Source organism: Ambystoma mexicanum, chromosome 10 (assembly GCF_040938575.1).
Source record: "Ambystoma mexicanum isolate Mex_15411 chromosome 10, UKY_AmexF1_1, whole genome shotgun sequence".
In the NCBI taxonomy this organism is placed as follows: Eukaryota; Metazoa; Chordata; class Amphibia; order Caudata; family Ambystomatidae; genus Ambystoma; species Ambystoma mexicanum.
In genome coordinates this window covers 452,637,333-452,646,482 of record NC_090932.1, presented here as the reverse complement: position 1 = coordinate 452,646,482, position 9,150 = coordinate 452,637,333, and positions in this window count along the sequence as shown.

Below are 9,150 nucleotides of genomic sequence, written 5' to 3'. Positions count from 1 at the left end.
GAGCATCCTGTCTTCAGCCACGCCCGCCTCGACTCCGGACCAGATCCTAGAAAGAAGGGAAAGAAGAAGGAAAAGTTAGAACAAGGACATTACCTTTTGATCATCAGCAGTTCTCAGAGCTGCCGCACCATCGAATAGAGGAAGAGACTTAAAATTCAAAAGCGTCGCTTCGCCAGCTGCAGCGCCGCGCCATACTCACCAGTCTTCACAGCATCTCCGCGACCCGGCACAGCTTCCATCGCCTCGTCGTCGAATTCCTGGCAGGATGGAGAGCTTATCTTTTCAAACAATAAGGTGAGACCAGTGAAAGGGAATACAGGAGGTGTTCAGTGGGGAACAATTGAGTGCGTGTATCCTCTCGCCCACAGGTGGTTAATTCCCTTTTTCCTACCTTTAGGAGATTATTCTTACGGGTCAAGCAGACGAAACTAGGAGAGCCATTCCAGTCAGCCATCACCGCACTACGAGTCACGCTGGTGGAGTCCGTAGCAGTCCAGTTCCGTTTGACGCCCCTGTGGGGTCCAGGTGAGCGTAACACCGTAATGGATGAGCATCTGTGTCACTATGGGGCAGGTCCGGGCGGGTTCCCCTATATATACCAGGAGATCGTCCGCATATAGGGACATACGGTCTTCGTGTCCCTCAGGCCATTTGAATCCCGTCTAGGCCTCACTCTGGCGGAGCCAAAGGGCAAGCAGCTCAATCGCGAGGGCAAAGAGGAGGGGAGAGAAGGGGCACCCCTGCTGCGTGCCCCTGCTAAGGGGGAAGGGCCTGGAGGTCCACCTGTTCACTCTGACTTCTTCCTGAATGTTTGTGTAGAGTAGTTTAACCCATCCCAGGAAGCCATCCCCAAATCCCATACGTCTCATGATTTCCCAAAGGCTGTCCCACCTGACCAAATCAAAGGCCTTTTCAAAGTCAATTGCCAAAAGGGCAAGTGGTGTGTCAATGGTAGGAGCATGTTCTAGTGCCAGGTAAAGCCGACGCAGGTTCATTCAGGTACATTTTTGTGGCATAAAACCTCATTGGTCGGGTGAATCAGGGTGTCGACCACCGGTTACAAACGGTTGGCCATAAGTTTGGCAAGGACCTAGGCTTTGCCGTTAATTAACGAGATTGGCCTATAGGAGGCGCATCTCTCCGGGGGTTTGTCCGGTTTGGGAATGACTACAATGGTAGCTTTGCACAGATCTGGTGGGAGGGCGCCCTGTTCCCGGGCGCACAGGAGCATTTTATAAAGGGGGGACGCCATATTGTTTGCGCCCAGTTTCTGCCAGGTTTCAACCGGGAACCCGTTAGAGCCTGGTGTTTTCCCTGTTTGTAATTGTGCCAGTGCCTCGCCAATTTCGGCTTCAGAGAGGTCAGAGTCTAATTACGCTCTCTGCTGCTCTGATAGCAAAGGGAGTATTATATCGTCTAGGAGGGTTGGGTCCAAAGGGGAGTTGGTGCCTGATATAGTGCAGCATAAAATTGGGCAAAGGCTTCCGCTATCTCAGCATCTGACTGGTGCCCCCCCCCCCGGTGTGAGGATCTCCCAGACACAGCGATGTCCCTCATCCCGCCTTTCCAACCACGCCAACATTTTGCCGCCCTTATCTCCAAGCTCGTATATTCTCGCCCTGGTGTCCCAGTGGGCTCTTTTGGCATTGTCTAGATTTAAATTGCGAAGGCGCTCAGTGGCACGTTTAAGGGATCCCTGGGACTGAGGAGTTGGATCTAGGATATGTTTGTTCTCCCAGAGGGTCATCTCCCTTTCTGCCTCAGTGATGTTTCAGAGTCTTTCCTTTCTTTGGTTCGCTATCCAGGAAATTATCTCTCGCCGCAGTACAGTTTTATAGACCTCCCATATTGTTACCGGGTTGTTTACCCCAATGTCATTAATCTCAAAGTATTCGGTGGATGCTTCAGTGAGGCGGTCTACCAGTTCGGGGAACCCGAGATAGTAGTTGTTTAGTCTCCATGTTTTGGGTGGGGTTATGCCGTGCATCCGGAGTTCGACCAGCAGTGGCGAGTGAGCCGAGATGCCGCGGGGGAGCAGGTCTGCGGATAGTACCCTGTAAAGGTCAGTATTCGGGAGGAAGAGGTAATCAAGCCTGGAGAGGGAGCCGTTGGCTCCCGAGTGGAATGAGTATCCCTTAGTGCCCGGATGGAGCTCCCGCCACACGTCACAGAGGCCTAGGGCAGAAGCAAAATTGGATAGCTTCGTAGGGGTGTTCGAATTGCGCTGTCTGAGGTGAGTACGATCCATGGCATTACACATCACATCGTTAAAGTCCCCACCCAGGAACCACCTATCGGGCTGATATTTGCCCATGAGGGTAGTCAATTCGTCTAATAGTTCCTGCCCCAGTCCGGGCGGCGAGTATACGGATACAAACGCCAGTGACTCTCTCCGGAGTGTTCCCAAAACTAGAACATAACAATCTCGGGGGTCTTGTTCTACAGTCTGCAAGGCCAATGGGGTGTGTTTATGTATGAGAATGAGAGTACCCCTGGAACCCATTGTGTATCCCGTGTGGAAAGCCGCCCTGTAGTTTGTTCTCTGGAAAAAGGTACAGTGTGTTCCCGCTAGTTGTGTTTCGGTTAACAGGGCCACATCGGGGGAGTGTCTGCCAAGAAACTGCTTAACAAGGCATCTCTTGATCGCAGAGCCCATCCCATTTACGTTCCAGGTAAGCATTTTAAGGGTTTTGCTGCGTTCAGTTGGTGGCAACTGGGATTGAGTTGCTGCCATCTAGTTTACGCATTAGGGATTTGGACGGATGTCTTGCGGGGTTAAGGTCGCCGTGCCTGGTAATGTGATGTAAGGTGTGCCTAAAGTGGTGATTGGATTGGTGTCTGAGCATGCTGTGGTCCCAGTGAGCACAGAACCGTAGACAAGGACAATCCGGTCCTGAAGTAACTAAAAACTCCTCCCAACAAGCCCATGCCTCCCCTCCCCATACTCCACCCCAACTCGAATTACCTGTCGCCCTAACATTGCTGACAGTAAAAAAAGGTTTGGTGCCAGCTTTAACCGACCCAACTGTAGTTCAACAAGAAACGTTTTGAGGGTGTTAGCACCCAAGTGCGAGGGTAACAGTCCCCTGCTTACCGCCCTGTAGGTATGTGAAACGCCCTATGTAGGTCGCCAAGGGCCTCCTGCAGTGTTGTACACAAAGTGGAAGCACACGGGCAGGAGGGTGAGTCTTCTTCAGGGATCAGGGCGGGGCCCCGTCACCCCTGCCTCCCGGCAGGTCCAGCGGTGGCGGTTGGTCTGGTATTCGACATTGGTCCGGTGGTGGTCTGGGGTTCCTGTTCTTAGTGCCTCGGGATGTCGACCAGTCCCCTTCAATGTGCTGCTCTGCCCAGCGCCATGCCTCCCCGGAGCCGTCAAAGTGGACCGTTGTCCCTTTATGGTACATTTTCAACTGTGAGGGAAAGAGCAGGCCGTACTTGACACCAAGTGTTTGCAATTGTCTTTTAAGCTTTCCAAAGGATTGCCTCGCACTCTGTACCTCTCTTGTGTAGTCGAGAAAAAAGGCTAACCTGGACCCGTTGAAATTGATCGTGCCCTTAGAGCGTGCCAGTTGTAAGAGTGCATCCCGGTCCCGGTAGTTTAGAACCTTGCAATAACTGTGCATGGAGGAGCACCAGGCAGCGGCCGTCCAGTAGGCATACGGTGTGCTCTTTCTATAGAGAAGAATTTGGAGAAGGATTGCAAGTCGAACAGGCCTGTTAGTAATTGTTCCAGAAACAGTTCCATGCATGGCCCTTCCTCCTTTTCAGGAATGCCGAGTATGCGAACGTTGTTACGTCTGGATCTTCCTTCGCCCTCTTCAACCCTTGCCTTCAGGGACTTAAGCTTGGTCGAGACCCCTTGGAGTTGTTGCTGCATATTAAGTAACCCATCTTCTGCATTTGAGATGCGCTATTCTGCCTCTCCAGTACGCGCTGACGGCTTCTGTAAGTTGTGCCTGAGGAGGGACACATCCAGACTTATTCGGTCTATCTTCTGCTCCATAGATGAGCGAGAGTCGGCTATGGCCGCCATGATGTCTTTGAGGGAAAGCATGTGTGTGGATTCCGTGTCTCAAGAGAGCTGCAGTTGGGGGTCGGCAGACTGTGATGAAGGGACAGTATATTGTTCAATCCTATTTTGCAAAGAGGGTTTCTTTGTTTTTTCCTTTCCCATGGTTGCCACCCTGGTCCCTGGTTGTGTTTTGTGGCGGAGGTCCTGCCTCTTGACCTCACAGATCCTTCCTGGGCTGATCTCCCTTCCCCAGTGCACTGTCAGACCAGTGGATTTCTACAGCCCGTTAGGACCTTAGGAGGGGGGGATACAACGTAATATGTACTTGCTGTCAGTCCATGGACGTCTGTGTTCCCTGGGTGATTCCACCGGTTTTTGCTCGTTGAGGCCCCCTTGATGAGCGGAGCGTTCTTAAAGATGGATTCAGTGTATTTATCCCAGGCCCACTGCGTCTGTCACGGTGCAGGCAGGGTATTACGGCAGGGCTGCTCAGCTGTACTCTCGACCCCCCGCCCTGCTCCGTTTGACACTGACCAAATGGTATGCCTGGGGTGGCCACGCTTGATACTTACAGGATCGCCTCTTACCCTCTATTAGGCCTTTCCAGGTCAGCATGTCTGGACTTCACACTGCTACCTAGGGTGGGCTTAAGTCCCGGACCCGGGTTCCAGTCCTCCACCTCACCGGGAACTCCGGGGGACTGGGTTGTGCTGCTCCACGCCCTGTGTCTGATGGTCCGTCGTGTCCCTCTTTACGTCAGGGCACTGCTCGTTCTGTACAGGGAGGCACCCTGTCGGCCCTCCGGGAGGGGCCCTGTTCTTATCTTGAGTGCGCGTATGTTTTGCTTCTCCAGCTCCCGGAAATGCCCCGGATGGTGGTTGCGGGCTGCCCAGTGTGTTAGTCCTCCCGCGGGTCTGCCTCTCAGTGCGGGAACGGGCACTGCTCCTCTCCCGCCAGAAGCTCCTCCAGACCGGAGCTCCCGGGACGCACCCGAAAGGCCGCTGGGGACCGTGGGTCACTCCCCCTGCAGGTCCAGAGAGAGTGCTGGGCACTGCCGATGCGGTGAGCCGCGTGGCGGGGGCCGGCACGGCAGGTACGAGTTTAGCCGATGTCCAGCTTTTGTAGGGCGCGCCGCCACTAGTCTGCCTCCTCCAGCGCAGCCATCTCTCTCCCACCGGGCGTGAGTGTGTTCCCTCAGAACCTGGGGTGGGGGGCACTCCAGGGTGCCCCCAGCAAGCCCAGGCAGCTCCGATCCAGTGACAAGCAGGAGGGTCCGAAGGCGATCTCCGCTCCAGTCGCCCGGTCGCACCTTGCGGCTACACCAGACTCGCGTCTCTGATTCCCCACCAGCCCGGTCTCACAGCCCAAGTCGTTGGCGCAGATTTCGGCACGCCGGGGTTCAGCACTGGCGGCGCCCTCGGCAGTCAAAACTTCACTTGTGTGCACGGCAGAGCCTCAGCTTTCAGAAGGTCCCTTTGTTACGCTGCTGGCGATCACAAAACAGGCTGTAAATACAGGATATTTAGGGCGGTGGCGGGAGTCGAAGAGACTCACGTCCGCATTGCCTCGCAGTTGGCCACGCCCCCCGCGGTCCTCACTCTTGCTACTGGTCTAGAATAACACAGCTGAACCACTTCAGGAAATTATCACCAATCCTGAAGCTTCTCAGGGTGGCAAAGAGCCATTCCCGCCTAACCGAATCGAAGGCTTTGATGGCCTCTAGTGCCACCACCGCACAGCCCTCTGACCACTCTCTAGTCCCGTCGATGATGGCATGTTCGCCTTAGGTTTTCTGTTGTTGCCCTCCCCGAGACATAACCTGTTTGCCAGTGATCCGATCACCCTCTTAAGACTTTCCGCCAGGACCGCTGTCAGTATTTTAGTATCCTGATTCATTAATGATATCGGTTGATACGACCTACAGTGCTTCCCTTCCTTTCCCGGCTATAGGATCGGAATTATTATGGATTCCTCCGTGCTCTGAGGTAGTCTCCCGGTTGCAAATGCCTCTTTGTAGGTACGCAGTATCTGTTGTGCCACCTCCTCCGTGATATCTTTGTAGAATTCCACCGGGAGGCCATGCTCCACTGGGATCTTGCACGTTGGGAGTGAGGCAATAAGTCCTTGCACTCCTTCCAATTAGAGTTGCTTCCAACATGTCTCTCTGTCCCGCACTTAGGGTAGGTACATTTATTTCTGTCAGCATCGCCTCTATTTCCCCCAGCTTATTGTCCCCTGGGTCGTCATACAAGTGTTGGTAGAACGTCCTCAAGGTCTCATTAATTTCTTTCTGGGATCTCCACAGTTTTCCACAGTCGTCTGTTATCTCTGAGATGCCTTCCCTGTTTCCCGTACCCTACATAGCCACGCTAAGTTTCCCTTGTCTATCTCCCTGTTCGTGTAACTCTCATGTGTATCGTGCAAGACTGTATTTTCCCAGCCTGTCCCACTGTGCTAGACATTCCTGTCTAAGTCCTACTAGCTCTTCCTCCGTCCTATTTCCACTCATCTTCTCCATCTGCTTAATTCAGTCCTCTGTGTTCTTCAGTTCCCTTTCTAGTACTTTCCGTATTCCTTTCGTTTTGGCTCTGGCTACTCCTCGTAAGATAATTTTAAGGCGTCCCAAAGGATTTGTTTGCTGTCTACAGTTCACTCATTCAGGTCAAAGTATTCCCTTACCTGCTGAGCTATTTCATTCCAGAAAGGCCCATCTCACAGTGTCTACTCAGAGCCTCCATGTGGGTATCAGGGCCGGTACTTGGTTTAAGATCGAGTCTATGAATAAAGGCCAGGGTCTGAGAGGGTTCTCCCTTCATATGAGGCACCCACAAATTCCCCCAACTGGTCCGCTCCTGTGAAGAAGTAATCTATTTGTGTGTGGACTTTGTGGACCCATGAATAATATGAGAATTCCTTTCTGGTTCCCTCTTGCCATCTCACATTTCTCGTAATTTCAGGTCCCTCATGAGTTCTAACAGAACTTTTGTGGGGTTGCGGGGGAGGGGGAGGCGCCTTGTGTCTATCGTCCGATCTATCGAGCCTGGGTCTAGCGTACAATTAAAATGCTCTCCCCGTATCCAGATCATGCCTCTAAAGGGTGCTAACCTTCCGTACATCGATCGGCAAAAGGTTTCTCACCCACGTACTCATGCACAAGCACCATTCTGCCCTTATTATTTGTGTGGGCGCTCACCAGCTTGAAAGGCACCGTCGAGGCCACCGAAGTGAGTTCTTCCAGTGCATAGTTAGAATACGCTGAACCATACCCTTTGCCTCCCCACTTCTTCACCACTTGTGCCTGCTTATCTGTGGTAGAGTGTGTTTCCTGGAGCAGCGCTATCTTGACTCCTCTATTGTGTGGGTATGTTGCTATCCTTAGCCTTTTTACATAGTTATTTAGTCCTCTTACATTCCAAGAGGCAACTTACAGTCTTTCAGCCATTTGGTCCATTTCTGTCCCCTCTTTCTATGTGTACAGTTTCATTAAGCTCCATGGGCATCACTATTCCCCTTTCATGCCCCTGGGACGGCCCTGCGTTACCTCTTTCCCTTAAGCTTGTGCTGTAACCATAGCCAGTATGAACCAACTAAACTATAAACAATAACAAGCTGCCCATCAGAAAAAACCTGTAGAGGCGTAGCCACCATTTTCCCGGGTCCTAGTGGTGGGGTACCTTCCGGTACCCGAGCAACTACTTGAAGAAGGAGATAGCCAAACAAGAAAACTAGTTGTGGGGCTGGACCAGCGGGACATGACAGGTGTAGATGGTTCATTCTCTTCGTCCTTCCTCCTTGGTCTCCCTGATTTTGGTGTCTCTTATAGGTTCATGCATTGCCTGCTTCGATTCTGCAGTGAAGATGAACTTCAGGCGGCGGCTCTTTCAGTGTCCTCGCTTCTGTCTGGCATTTGCTTCATTTGGTTATCATCCATCCATGCGCTCACATCCTCCGGGGTGTCAAAAAATAAAGTCTTCCCCTTGTGTATCACTTTCAATTTTGCAGGGTAGAGATGAATTTACTCCTTCTCTGGACTTGAATAGTGTAGTTTGGATAAATGGCCAAGGAGACAGAGTCTCGATGGATTACTCCTCCCATTCTAGAGAATGTTAAAATGTTCTCTTTGTTCGATAATTAAGGATTTTAGCAATAATGGGTCGAGGTGGAGCCCCGGGAGGGGGTTTTCTTGTTAGTGCTTTATGGGATCTTTCTACGGTAAAACCTTGCGACAGCTCACCCAAACCAATCTCTTGTAGGATCATGTTCTCCACATATGTTGTGGGGTCTCTACCTTCTTCTCCGTCCGGTAGCCCAAGAATTCAGATATTGCTCCTCCTTGTCCTTCCCTTTGCTTCATCTGCTCGGTCCTGTAGCAGTCACACCTTCACCTCTAACACTCTCACCGTCTCCTGCAGCACTTTCGAGGTGGTCAAGCCCTCTTCCATCATCTTCTCATTTTCACTTACTCTGCCTGACAGGTAACGCAGATCCTGGCGCAGAAGTCCTACATCACTTTTAACCTCCCCAATATGAGCCTCCATGGACATCCGCAGTGACGCTATAGCCTCTGATATCATGTCATTGGAGCAACCGGACGGAGGCTTGTGGATTCCCTGGATACTCTCCCCATTGTTCATCCTAGAGTCATTAGATTTGTTGAGGTTGTTGAGGCGCCTCTTTTTTGGCAAACGCCTCCATCTTAAGTTTGTTTGGAGTGTGCCGAGTTCCTTTTCCTAACTCCTTCCGGCATCAGTCTGCTGTCTCTTTCCCAGTTGTTGATCAACCCAAGGAAGCCCTGGGCACTTAGGGTTCCATTTGCCCCAGAGCGTCTACTGCGGATGCCAGTGTCCCTATTCCTGAGCCTGCCGCCCCTCTGTTAGAGCTGTCCTTCCACGTTTTAAAAGAAAATGTATTTATTATTTGCCAATGCAAACAATACATTCAACAATATGCAACACCCCCCCTCCAACTCCCTCTCCCCCTCCCTCCCCATGGGGCCTTATCGTCTGTCTGTAGGGGATCCAACTATTCGTTGAATATATCCGTTATTTTGATATTGTGGGGACACCACTGTTCCATAAAGTCTGACTGTAAGTAGTCTTGGACCGTTCCCCATCCCTTTGCAAATGCGTCACCTGTGC